The following is a 14504-nucleotide window of genomic DNA, read 5'->3' on the forward strand; positions in this document are numbered from 1 at the left end:
AACTTAAAATTTATGTCCTTAACCAGCCGTAATTAGTATGATAATTCATATGATCATGATTAACATTTCTTGTTGATTTGGAATGATTACCATACTAGATTGCGGGTGCATTCTCTTGAGTCGTAGATAGGAGAGTGTCACGTTCACATATAATTTTCCTTGTTCATATCATGAGTGTGAGTGTTTCCCGTAAGGAGTCTGATGTCAATAAGATCATGCAAGAGTTGAAATGTCCATATGAAGTCCTTTGTGTCACGCCGTCATGTAAATCTCATCCATGTATTGCATTTTTCCCTATGCCCATGTTGTTTCGGGATTTGATTCATTGTGCTTTAAAGTTACTTGACGGGAATTGTATTTGGATGAGACAATTGTTGCTCGTACCCTTGTCCTTGTCATACATTATATTGTGTGCTTGCTTGAGGACAAGTAAGGGTTTAGCTTAGGGGAGTTTGATAGGTCTATTTTATATATAGCTTAACTCCTTATTTAACTCGATTTTATTTGGTTATTACACTTCTATTAGTATATTTGTGAGCTAATTCCGTGTTTTAGGTGTTTTTCTCGTACTCATTGCACTTAACAAAACGAATTAATGGTAGAAATAAAATTACCGTAACAAGGGAACTAGAACTTGAATAAGAAGAACACAAATAAGAAACCCGAATAACTTGAATGGAAAAGCTTGAATTAATAACTTGAAATGCTTTGTGATAAACGAGATAACAGAGAAGAAGTTTGGAAAGATTAATTGATCTTATTATTCATCGTACAAACAATCATGGCATATATACAACTCTACGTAATCAAATCTTCTATGAATAAGGTAAACTATCCTACGAATAATACACAAAATATATCGAGAATATTACAGACTTGTCATACAAGGACTCTATATCGAGAATATTCTTTCACTCCCCCTCAAGTTGGAGCACTTGGTAAACCAAGTCACAACTTAGACTGCAAATATCCATACGCTTCTCCTCCGAGTGCTTTTGTAAACATATCTGTTATTTGCTCCTTGCTACGAACATGAAGCATAGTAATTGTTTTGTTGACTAAATGTTGTCTTATAAAATGGCAATCGATTTCAATATGCTTTGTACGATCATGAAAGACTGGATTTTTTGCAATATGAATCGTTGCTTGATTATCGCAAAACAACTTCATTGGCTGTAAATGAAAAACTCCGAGTGATCCAAGAAAGTATTTAAGCCAAATTAACTCACTTGTGCCCCTGCCATCGCTCGATATTGCGCTTTCGCCGTGGATTTCGCAACGGTCACTTGTTTCTTAGCTCTCCATGATACTGGCGAATTTCTGAGTGCCACAAAATAACCACTTAAAGACCTCCTCGTCAATGGGCATCTAGCATAATCCGAATCACAATATCCTCGCAATTGTAAATCCGATTCCTTTCTCAAAATGATTCCCTTGCTTGGATTCATTTTAACATACCATACTACTCTTATTGTGGCGTCCCAATGCTCTTTTCGCGGCTCATTCATGAATTGCGACAACACATGTACAACATACACCAAGTCAGGCCATGTAATGGTGAGATAAACCAACCTCCCAACTAGTCGTCGATACTTCATTATATCCTTTAATACATATCCGTTCGCTAATGCTAGCTTATGATGCTGCTGGATGGGCGTGTGGACAGGTTTGGAACCCGTCATTCCTGTCTCCTCGATGATGCCTAATGCATATTTCCGCTGGTTTAAAAACAGACCCTTAGTTCCATGGGCTACCTCAATACCCAAGAAATATTTGAGACGACCCAAATCCTTGATGCCAAAACTATTGTCGAGAAATTGTTTAAAATTCTTGCACGCCTCACTGTTATTGCTAACGACAATCATGTCGTCTACATATACAAGGACGGCAATGAATACCCCGTCCCTATTATATGTAAATAAGAAATAGTCTGCTAGCAATGGAACAAAACCATACCGTCTCAATGAAACCGTCATTTTCGTAAACCAATTCCGGGATGCTTGCTTTAGTCCGTATATTGACTTCAAGAGCTTTCACACTTTATTTTCGCCCTTCCTCTCAAAACCTTGCGGGATTTTCATATACACTTCTTCATCGAGATCCCCGTGCAAAAATGCATTATTGACATCTAGCTGCTCAATGAACCACTTCTTCGCTACTGCCACCGCTAGCATACACTGAACACTAGTCATTTTCGCCACCGGTGCATATGTCTCATGGTAGTCCACTCCTTCAATTTGTGTAAACTCTTGTGCCACGAGTCTGGCTTTGTAGCGCTCAACCATCCCATCAGCTTTGTACTTGACTTTATACACCCATTTTCAGCCAATTGGTTTCTTTCCTTGTGGCAGTTGAACAAGTTTCCATGTTCCATTTCTTTCTAACTCATCGATTTCCTTACTCATGGCGTCTCTCCATTTTTGACTCCCTGCCGCCTCATAATAATTGGTTGGCTCTTTAATCTGGTCAATAGCTGCCAAGAATTCTTTGTGGGAGGAAGAAAAATAATTAGTAATAACGTAATTGACTAGAGGATAGCGAGTACCTGCCTTCGAGAACATCGATTGAGCGTGATGAGCATGTCGGATGGGGCTGATAATTCTTGTCGATTTGCAATAATAATCTTTCTTCCAATAAGGCTCAATCTTTTCCCTTGCTCCTCGACCAAGTCTCCCTTCCCCTGTCGTGATATTTCTATCATTGGGCACGACAGTATCCAGCACGTCAGTCTCCGGTATGTTGGGTTGCTCATGACTCTCCCCTGTTTCGAGAGCCTCCCATGTTTCGAGAGCCTCTCATGTTTCATTCCTGCCTTCATCACCCCTTTGTTCTTGGGACGTGTCATTGACATCAGCCGTCTCCGTCTCATATGCCTCAGAACCAGTAACAACATTTTTATTTTCTGTTTTATTGTTGTTACCAGGTTGGGGAATGCTAGGGTCGATAGTATTCGAAAAAGGAAAAACATGCTCGTAAAAGGTTACATCTCGAGACACAAACATTCGCTTTTCTTTCAAATCATATACTTTCCATCCCTTTTTTCTATGGGGGTACTCCAAGAAAACACATCGCTTCCCCATTTCCCCAAATTTTTCACGTGGTTTGTCTTTATTATGAGCGTAACAAAGGCATCCCAATACTTTAAGACCGTCTAATTTGGGTTTTTGATTGTATAGAAGCTCAAATGGGGTTCGACCTTGTAAAATGCCTGTTGGGGTTCTATTGATCAAATAGGCTGAAGTCAATATACATTCCCCCCAAAAATGAATTGGTAAGTCTGCTTGGAATTGTAATGCCCTTGCTTTTTCAAGTATGTGTCGGTGTTTTCTCTCGACTCGCCCATTGATGTATCACTTTTATATATACTTTTATAGCTTCCTTTATACCATTTTATATACCGTTTTCGTGCCTTTATATCATTTACATGCCTTATTTCAATGAATTGTCGATACTGCCGCTATTTTGTGTTTAAATGCAGAAATGACTCGTTATGAGGATAATCGAGCTAAGATGAGCGTAGCAGAGATGGCATAGTAGAATACACGAAGCATGGCACGAGGAACGAGGAAGCATGAAGGCTAGAATTGAAAGAAAGGAGGAAACCGTCTGTGAAGCTGGTTCCTCGATCGAGTCAGGGAGGGCTCGATCGAGCAGCCGTCCTTGATCGAGTCACCTCAGACTCGATCGAGGAACCTCTCTGGCAGACTATTTTCCGGATTTTCCTAAAACAGTTATCTTTTGTTATAAATTAGAAACTCGTACTTTATCATTAGGTTACGCTTTTATTTACTCTCATATAGTTAAATACTCTCTTTAGCCCTAATCTTTCCTTGCTACGGTACTAATCTTTCTTCAATAATTAATCGTTCATTGTTTTATGTTAATCGATTATTGTTCTTATTTTATACTTTCAATTATGTCTTCAATCATGATTATTGTTGTTATTGCTTTAGTTATGAGTAGCTAATTTCCTCATCTAGGATGAAGGGGATCTAGGTTAATTAAAAAGGGAAATTGATTAATTGCTAGGGAAATCGCATAAGTTGTCGTTTGATTATTGTTCTTCTTCTAGTTAATTAACTTAGGCCTGAGTTGTTAATTAGTGTAGCGAATTAATCCTTTCACCGACCGGGTTAGAATTAATATAGGCTGCGATAATCAAATAGATTGTATCTAATTATAGCGACCGCATGTTAGAATCAATCTAAAGGGCATAATTGAGTCGACCGATCTTATAACCTTAGACAGCTTGGTAGATCTAGCAATTGATTAATAGACCCCATATAATTGACCTAGTGAACCGGAAATCCTAGACCTTTAATATCATTGTTTAAATCTCTTTTAATTGCTCGCATTTAGTTGGTTAGATAACAAAATAAAACAACCCCCAGAAAACGGTTACCTTAGGCAATTTAAAAATTTACAGACTTAACCTTTACCGCCTCCCTGTGGATTAGATACCTGTCTACTACTAGCTATTCTTGTTAGTCTTGAGATAGTTTTACTTTGATTTGGCGATACGACTTTAGCTATATCAAATTTGGCGCCGTTGCCGGGGAGGCAACATTTGTTTAGTTTGTTTGTGTTTATTTTGTCTCTTTGTCTCAGGGAACCCAGTTCCTTGAGACCGTTCTCACACTTTTCTTGTTAGTTCCGTGTATGCCCAGGTCTAGTAGGTCTGAGGTGATTCCTTTTGATCCTGAACCAGAAAAGACTTTTCGCTACAGACGGAAATTTAATCAAGAAGTGGGTCAAGTAGAAGACTTGAGTATACTTGACGTAGAGACGGCGAGCTCATCACAGTCAGCCGATCAGTCCTTCGAAGAGGACGACATTCCTATTCCCGAAATCCCAGTCGAAACTCTTATTCCCGAGACTACCATCATGCCTACTCTAGCCAGTCATTCCGAGCCGACCTTAGCTTCCATCCCACAAGGATTTAAGCTGCCCACTACTGACAATGGAACTTTTGAGATTCGGCCATCTTACATCAACTTGGTGGAACGAAATATGTTTGGAGGGGCAGCTGTTGAGGATCCTGCGACACATATGGAGAAATTTGTCACTTACTGATGTTCCATTCCTTTAACAGCTGGAGTGACACAAGATCAGATAAAGCAGGTGCTTTTTCCTTTCTCTATGAAAGATGGAGCAACTGAGTGGCTAAGAGACCTGGATATGGAGGGTGAAGGAATTACAGACTGGAATACCCTTGCTCTTGCTTTCTACAAGAGGTACTTCCCACCTCAAAAGACTAATGCATTAAGAAGTCAGATTACTAGTTTCAAGCAAGGAGCAACTGAAGATTTGAATGAAGCTTGGATTCGCTTCAAACGTTTGGTCCGATCAGTTCCCCATCATGGTTTCCCTAAGTGGTTTCTTTGCAACCAGTTTTATAACGGGTTGTATGACGATCATCGTGCCCTTTTGGATTCTTCTGCAAATGGGAGGTTTCAGGACAACACCAATGATGATACCGCGTGGAAGTTAATTGATCAGATTGCCACCCATACTGTCAGGTATGGAAATCCTAGGGGAAACACGCGAGGTACTGGTGTTGATAGTGCCCTTGCGGCACAGTTAGAGACTATTTCTGCTCAGATTGTCGAGATAAAGACTACCCAATCATTGCGTAGTAAGGAGAGAGTTCATGCTATGAGTCAGCAAGTAGAGGAGTCTTGTGTTAGATGTGGTTTAGACGGTCACGGTGCAGCTGATTGCTTGAGTACATTGGAGCAAGTTAATGCCTTTCAGGCTTACAGACAAGGTGCACAAGGTACACCTTTCTCCAACTTTTATAATGAAAGAACAAAGGAGCACCCATTCCTTCAATGGTCTAGTCAGAATGTGCAAAATCCGCAGCAGCTGCAACCACAGAAGAATACTTATATCGCCCCCAACAACCGTGGTAATCAACCACAAGGGGGATATCAAAGGCAAAATCAAGGAGGCCAGTAGTTCAACAACCAATATCAACAGCCTCCTCAGCAAACTCCTCAACAAGCTCCCAACAATGAGATGGCAGAGTTGCGGAATCTTTTGCAACAAACTTTGTCGATGTAGCAGAAGCAGACGGCTCAAATTTCTGAGCTGATTGCCCACAATAAGATGCTAGATAACCAAGTGGCTCAGATGGCACTTCAAAACCCATCAAAACAGGCCGTGGGTCTTCCTCCTCAAGGTAAACAAGCTCACGAGCAAGCTAATGTTATTCAGTTGAGGAGCGGTACTTCTTACGCAAATCCCGACCTGCAAAGCCTTGGTAATGATGTGCCCATTACTGATGATGAGGTCCCTTATATGCATCCCAAAGGATTGGGAAATTTGGAGCTTAGTGATGATGAAAAAGATTCTGACAAAGTTGAAACACGAGATGACGATAAAAGCAAAAAGGACGAAGAAGCTGAACCTGCTAAGGTTCCTCGATCGAGTCAGCCCAGGCTCGATCGAGGAACCAGTGTGCTCGATCGAGTCACCTCCAGGCTCGATCGAGGCACCTCCTCGACAGACGACGGTGTTTCAAAAGTGATTTCTAAGGTCAAGCAAGCCGAGCCCATTACTATTGCACTACCTTTTCCTCATCGGCAACAAAAATCCAAGCTGGATAAGCAGTTCGGTAAGTTTATGGAGGTCGTAAAGAATCTACAGGTAAGTGTTCCCTTCACTGAATTAATTACTCAAGTGCCGGCTTATGCAAAGTTCATGAAGGATATTTTGACAAGGAAGAGATCCTTTGATGCGGTGGAAACTATTGCTTACACTCAGAAGTGCAGTGTCATGTTGCCAATCAATTCACCACCTAAATTAAAGGACCCAGGAAGTTTTTCTATCCCTTGTCATATTGGTCATCTTGTTATTAGTAAAGCTCTTTGTGATTTAGGAGCTAGCGTCAGCGTTATGCCTTATTCTATTTGTAAGAAATTAAATATGGGTCCGTTAACAGTTACTAATATGACACTACAGATGGCCGATAGATCTGTTAAACACCCATTGGGGGTGTTGGAGGATGTTCCAGTTCGTATTGGGAAATTTTTCATCCCTCTTGATTTTGTTGTCTTAGATATGGCTGAGGACAACCAAATCCCTATCATTTTGGGCAGACCGTTCCTTCATACTGCGGGGGCGGTTATAGATGTTAGGCAAGGGATATTGACTCTAGCTATGGGGAATGATACGATTGTCTTTAATTTGGAAAAAGCGCTAAAACATCCCATGATAGAGGAAACTTGTCATAGTATAGATTTTGTTGATTTTACTATTGATGAGTGTTTTTCTATTTGTTTGGACAGGGATCCTCTGGAGATTGCCCTGGTTTCGGATTCAGCTGATCAGACGGGTTCATGGAGTCCAGAAGTTCATCGGATTGAGAGGCTTCTAACTGGAGAGTAATGCCCCCATCAAAAGGCATACAGTTTGGGTACCACACCTAAGGTATTTGAGGTAAAGAAACCTGAACTAAAGCCTCTTCCCTCTCATCTTAAGTATGAATTTCTTGATGACTGTGAAATGAATCCCGTGATTGTCAATGCTAGCCTCACTGAAGGTCAACTATCTGCTTTGTTGACTGTTTTGAGAACTCATAAAATGGCCATTGGGTATAGCATTGATGATCTGAAAGGTATTAGTCCTGATTTTTTTTTATGCACCGTATTCATTTGGAAGAAGGCCACACGCCTAGTGCACAGGGTCAGAGACGACTAAATCCTCCAATGCAGGAGGTGGTAAGAAAAGAGGTACATAAATTACTTGATGCTGGTATTATCTTCTCTATATCTGATTCTAAATGGGTCAGTCCTGTCCAAGTTGTACCTAATAAGGGAGGTACTACAGTAGTAAAAAACGATAAGAATGAATTGATTGCTACTAGACTTGTTACAGGGTGGAGGATGTGCATAGACTATAGGAAGTTGAACACGGCCACTAAGAAAGACCATTTCCCACTTTCTTACATTGACCAAATGTTAGAGAGATTAGCATGTCATAGTTATTTCTGTTACCTAGATGGCTACTCCGGTTTCTTTTAGATACCCATTCATCCCGACAATCAGGAAAAGACCACTTTCACATGTCCATATGGTGTATTTGCTTATAGGAGGATGCCCTTTGGTTTTGTAGATACCTCATTTCTGCACCTCCCGCAAACCACCCGGTGATGATTGGGCCGCATGTTTGGTATACGGAACGATTTGTGACAGTTTGTAAGTTTATCGTCAAGTGATCGCTCAAACATTTATGTCTACCTCTTAATTGATATCTACGTGCCGATACGGTCGTTTTGGCAGTAATTAGAGTGCATTTGGAGTCCGGACCTAAAACTGTCTTCATTTTCTGACAACCATTAAAATGCCGAGTCGAAATGTTCTGGAATGTTCCGGATATTTCTATTCCATATTTTATAAACCTTTTTAATCTTTGGTAAACAATTTCCCGTAATATTCACACAAAATATTAAGGAAAACCAAATTATTCCGTTATTCCATAAACTAAACACGGAAATCTTTCTTCCGCAGGAGGAAACCACTTGGGAATAGACGCAGTAGGTGCTGCGCCTCTTCCAAGGGACGCAATGCCTGCTGCGCCTCTTCCCAAGTCCTTTTCTGCGTATTTTTCGTATCTTTTCATATCTTTTCGAGATTCACTTCCAAAGTGTCTCCGAAAACCCTACTTCCTCCACGTGATTAGTATAAATAGAGACCTTCGGTCTCACATATTTCTCACGCGAGAGTCCGCCCTTCTCTTCTCCCTTTGCATTCTAGACCACGTTCTTACTTTTCGGCGTCTACGTGCTTGAACTTTTGACCACGTAAGCTCGGATCTTTCTGAGTTCCAGCCTCGTTTTGCATGACCTACAAATTTGACCAACTCCACCATAATCAACTTTAATCAATCTTATTCGATTTCCTCTTACGAGGGCACTTTCGTTACATTCGAGTCGAGCATCACTAATCGATAACTTAGTTCATCTCGTTTCGTCAAACATGTAAGTCTTAGGGTGTATAATCCTTCTTTTATTTATTGTTCTTTATTTTTTGTAATCATATTGTAAGGTTTGTGTCGAAAATACAATTAAAACCGATTTCTAAAAACCTTGTTTAAAACCCTTTTTACGGATTATCAGAAGACAGACGTCGAGAAAGGACGCAAAGAATCGCTGCTGCGCCTCTTCGAAGGGACGCAGCTCTGTTGCGCCTCTTCGTGAGGGCGCATGATTCTCGCTTCCTTTCTTCTTCCTTCGTCTTTCGTTAATTCGTTTATCTTTCTTTTGTTTTCATTTGTTCTTTGTTTCTTTAATAATCTGAACATAAAAATTTGACATGTAAATAATTAATCGTCATTAACATATAATTTATCATTAATATCCCGACTTAAATCCCAAGTAATTAATATTTGCGGGTTTTCGTCATTAAAGTCAAACCGGGTTGTAGAAATTCGATTCATTCATATTGGGTTTCTGGAATTCGACCTTTGATATACTCCCACCTGTTTATTCATCATATTCATCATTAATTCGTCATTAATCCATCTTATTTAACCTAATTATTTTGTTTAGTTTATTAATTTGTTAATTAACCTCTTAATCTTGTCTTTAATTCGTTTTCATTAGTTTCGTTCATATTTTATCACCTCATTCATATGTAAACAACCTATTAATCACTTCCATCCGAGTAAATAATATTAATCAATAATTAATCACCAATTAACATTAACGGCTTGCAACCAATTCACACGACGGGCAGACCGAAAGGAACAGGAACGCGGCGATCGATGCGCCTCTTCAAGGGACGGCGCTCGCTACTGTTCTGGGCCGATTTTGTCCCTGAACTCCCGTTTTGCCTTGACCTAGTTTAATTACGTATTTAATTTACTATTACTCGTATTATCACTAATTATCATGTTCGTTAATTTATTTATTTATTCTTTTCTCAAATTATCTGTTTTGAAAGTATTTTCGACATAAATCGTTTAATCCCGATGTAATTATTGTAATTTCCATTATTGTAATTTTCTTTATTTTCTTTATTGCATTCCTTGTATCATATTGTATGCTTTCACATGTAATCAATTTAAACTCTAAATCCGACCCAATTGTGTGCTAAATTAATTGTTAACCGACTTAGTCAAATTCTCACATGCTAGGATTAAAACGTTGGATGTTGCATTGCATGCATATAATCGACAATATATCGAGCATAGACAATTTCCCTAATCATTAGTAGAGGCCGCTATCGAGGCGGGCGGGATTAGGTGTTCGATCAAAAGAGCTTCCTAATACGTACCCTCACCCCTTACTCCAGATCTCTGTGAACATCCGTGTTCATTGACATCCACGAGAGTCATTCTAGACATAGAATGCTAAGGGTAACGAGTTCTTGGTGTTCATGTCACTACTTTGTGTCTTGACATGACACGAGGTATTCGAACGGTTTCGAATTTTCCACAATAAATTGGTGGCGACTCCACAAATGCAAACGCTTGTTTTTCCCAAGCGCCCCCGTGGGCCCATTGTCCACAATTTGGCGACTCTGCTGGGGATAATACACTTACGTGTAGCCAAAAGGGTGAAACTTAAACAAGGTTAGGGAATAGTTTGTACAAGACAATTGTCGGTTTTTCATAACTCGGTCTTCCTAGATCGTTTATTCGGCCTTCCTAGGCCCAACCCAACCCATTCGACCAATCGTCCCGTCTAAACGGTCCTAATTCTTATTTGGGCCTAAGGATGGATAACGATTGACGTCATCCATACCATGGTACTTACTCTTGTTTGTATCAAGGACTTTCACTACTTGAGGAAATGGACTAGGAATCGGCCTTACTCTTGTTTGGTACGAGCCTCTCCACAGACTTCGGGTTTGATTGTTCGTTATGGCAACCCACCCTTTAAAACCAAAACCCTTCTAAATGCACTCAGCATCCCGTTATAATGCTTGTATATTGTTTGTACCATACATGATCACCCTTTTCTAAACAAAACCATGACGATTTTTGTAAAATTCAAAATCTTTCTTTAACATGTAAAATTTCGAACTTGGGCCTAATATTAGCGCAAAACAAGCCGAAACTCTGTCCAATTATCGAGTCAAAATTCAGGCTTCAAAACCCATTTCAAAACCTCACTTCGAGTCCACTCCTACAACTGCACTAAAGTTGACAAGGACCAACATTTTTCAAACCCTGTCGTTTCCTCAAAGCTCACTGACACAAGTGGCACACTCCCACTTCATGATTCAAAACATTTCTTTTCAAGTAAGTATGCTAGAGTGGTCGATCGTGTTTTGATTCATCGTCGATCTCTTATTCAGCTTCCAAGATGCCTGAAACAAGCGACGTGAACTTAAGTCAACTCCAGAATAGTAATGATCAAATCCTAACCACGCTAGCTCGTCTCCAAGTTACTCAAGACCAAGTGTATGATCGCCTTGACACCATTGAGGGCCGAATATATGCCGTGGAAACGAGGATGCCTCCTCGAGAAAGTGAGATCTCTGATGACTTCGTGAATGACTTCGGGGACGAAAACCCTCCCATGGGTATGACTGCAGCTGAGAAACGACTCCAATACTTAGAGGAGCAATTGATGTATCTTAAAGGGGATGACATTTATAGGGAGAATAATCGCAAGTATGAGGCCGTAAGTTCTAAGTTGCCAACCAACTTCAACATGACGGATATCCCTAAGTTCAAGGGGCATGAAAACCCTTTGAACCATATCCGTGCCTTCAAGGATTACATGTCTATCAAAGGCATTAAACCCGAGATGTTCTTAAGGATCTTTCCTTCATCTCTTGACACCATCCCAAAACAATGGTTCTATTCGCTAGATCACAAGAAAATCGTTACTTGGGACGATGCCGCGATCGAGTTTGCTAAACAATATGCGGATAATGCTGAAATCCAAGTCAACATGCACACCTTAGAGGTTCTTACCCAAAATGACAAAGAAGGTTTCACCGATTTCCTAAGTCGGTGGAGGAAGACTAGTACTCAACTTGTTGAACGTCTGGATGAGGCTACCCTTGTGGAAAAATTCATGGACAACCTAAAGCCCATCTATGCAAATCATTTGAGATATCAAAACATCAAGACTTTCAAAGATTTAACCATACTAGGGACAAGGATCGAAGATGACATTCGAAAAGGGCTCTTGTCCAAAACGATAGGTCGTGGATATCAAGGCTCAATAAGTCGTTCTTACGGCTCTACTAGCAAGACTGATGAAGTTAACCTCCTTGAGCCATCTAAGAAGAGTACCCCTCCAAGGAAATTCACAAATCTAGGGGACACATATTCCAACGCTCTGAAAAGATTGATAAAACTCAGGAAATTCAACCCATAGGCCCTACGCCCGAACCGGAAAAGAAATCCAAGTTCTGGGACGAGAATTCGTACTGCGAATACCATAGAGGTAAGGGACATGATACAGAGAAATGCTACAAATTGAAAAATGTACTTCAAGACATGATTGAAGACAGTCGTCTACCAATACCACCTGGAGGTAAGCCTCACAACACTAAGAATCCTCTTGGAGTTCTAGTGATTACAAATGAAGAATCTACCATAGATTGTTCACATCTCATTTCCCCAGTCGAAGATGAAATTCATGCAACAGAAAATGGAGGGAACTCCTCCACCATTTCTCCAATTATCACCGTGAGCCTACTATTTGGAGAAGATCGATTCGTTAGAGCCGCGCAGGACGAGATCATTACTATGATACTTCAAGATGATCACTTCAACCCTACCGCGTTAATCACATAAATCAACACTAATCAGCAGAAAGGATGGAGAAAATCGATCAAGTGGACAAACAATCAAGGAAGACTCTTCAAGCTCACTACTGGAGAAGGAGAGATGTTCAAAGGAGAACCAGAAGACGATGAATTCGAGTCAGAGTCAGAGTCGGAGTCAGAGTCGAAGTCTAGAGAAGTTCTAGAGAGTCTCCTCCGTCGTCATTCCCACTCCCTCGTTTCTCCGGCCTAGTATCGAATAGCAACAGGTGGTTCGGGAAATGTCCCAACCGCTGTCCCTTTACCGTGACCACGATCGGATGGCTTATTTGTTTCAACTTTTCTCAAATCTTAGTATGAATAAATCAGGTTCTGCTTACTCTTCGTGTTATCTTGAATGCAATTCTGTTTACGATAATGATGAGAATGACCCAGACCCTGACTTAATCGAGATACCTCCCTACATAGCCAAATAAATACTACAAGAGGGGGAAGGGGGACCAGTGATAGAAGACTCTGAACCCATCAACGTAGGAACTGAACTAGAATCCCAAGAACTTAGGATAGGGACAACCCTGAGCCCCACCGAAAGGGCCAATTTCATAGACCTTCTACACGGGTTCAAAGACATTTTTGCTTGGTCCTACAAAGATATGCCAGGGATCGACAGGGAGATTGCAGACCATAGAATCCCAATCAAACCAGGGTTCAAACCCGTGAAACAGAAGCTTTGAAGAATGAGGACAGAATGGGCTCTCAAGATCAAAAAAGAAGTCGATAAACAATTCAAAGCCGGGTTCATCAAAGTTTCCGATTACTCAGACTGGGTAGCTAACATAGTACCCGTACCCAAAAAGGATGGGAGAATCCGTGTTTGTGTTGACTTTAGAGACTTAAACAAAGCAAGCCCTAAGGATGACCTTCCTCTACCACATATCGACATATTAGTGGATAATACAGCGGATCACGCGTTGCTATCCTTCATGGATGGATACGCGGGGTATAACCAGATCAAGATGGCCTTAGAGGACATGCATAAGACCGCCTTCGTCACTCAATAGGGAACCTACTGTTATACGGTCATGCCGTTTGGGTTAATCAACGCCGGAGCTACATACCAACGAACCGCAACTACGCTCTTACATGATATGATGCATAAAGAAGTTGAGGTATACGTAGATGACATGATTGTCAAGTCCAAGGAAAGAGAGGGACATATTGCGAACCTTCGCAAATTCTTCTCGAGGCTACGGAAGTACAACATGAGGCTCAATCCTCAGAAATGCGCATTCGGAGTGACATCTGGCAAACTCCTGGGATACGTGGTTAGCCAACGAGGTATATAAATAGACCCTTCAAATATCAAAGCTTTAATATAAATGCCGCAACCTCAAACAGAGAAAGAAGTTAGGGGATTCCTAGGCAAGGTACAATACATCAGTCGATTCATATCGAAACTCACCATGATCTGCGAACCCATATTCAAGAAGTTAAAGAAAACAGATCACACCATATGGGATGATGACTGTCAGAAGGCTTTCGACCGAATCAAGGAAATAATAGCCAAACCGCCAGTGCTCATGCCACCGCAGCGGGATCAACCTCTTGGTTTATATCTCACGGTAACTGAAACGGCCATGGGCGCCATGCTAGCTCAAACCGTAGGAAAAGAAGAAAGAGCCATCTACTACCTTAGTAAGAAGTTCTTGGAGTACGAGTGCAAATACACACCGCTTGAGAAGACATACCTCGCTCTTGTGTGGGCAACGAAGAAGC

The sequence above is a fragment of the Silene latifolia genome, chromosome 5 (assembly GCF_048544455.1).
Source record: "Silene latifolia isolate original U9 population chromosome 5, ASM4854445v1, whole genome shotgun sequence".
Taxonomy (NCBI): Eukaryota; Viridiplantae; Streptophyta; class Magnoliopsida; order Caryophyllales; family Caryophyllaceae; genus Silene; species Silene latifolia.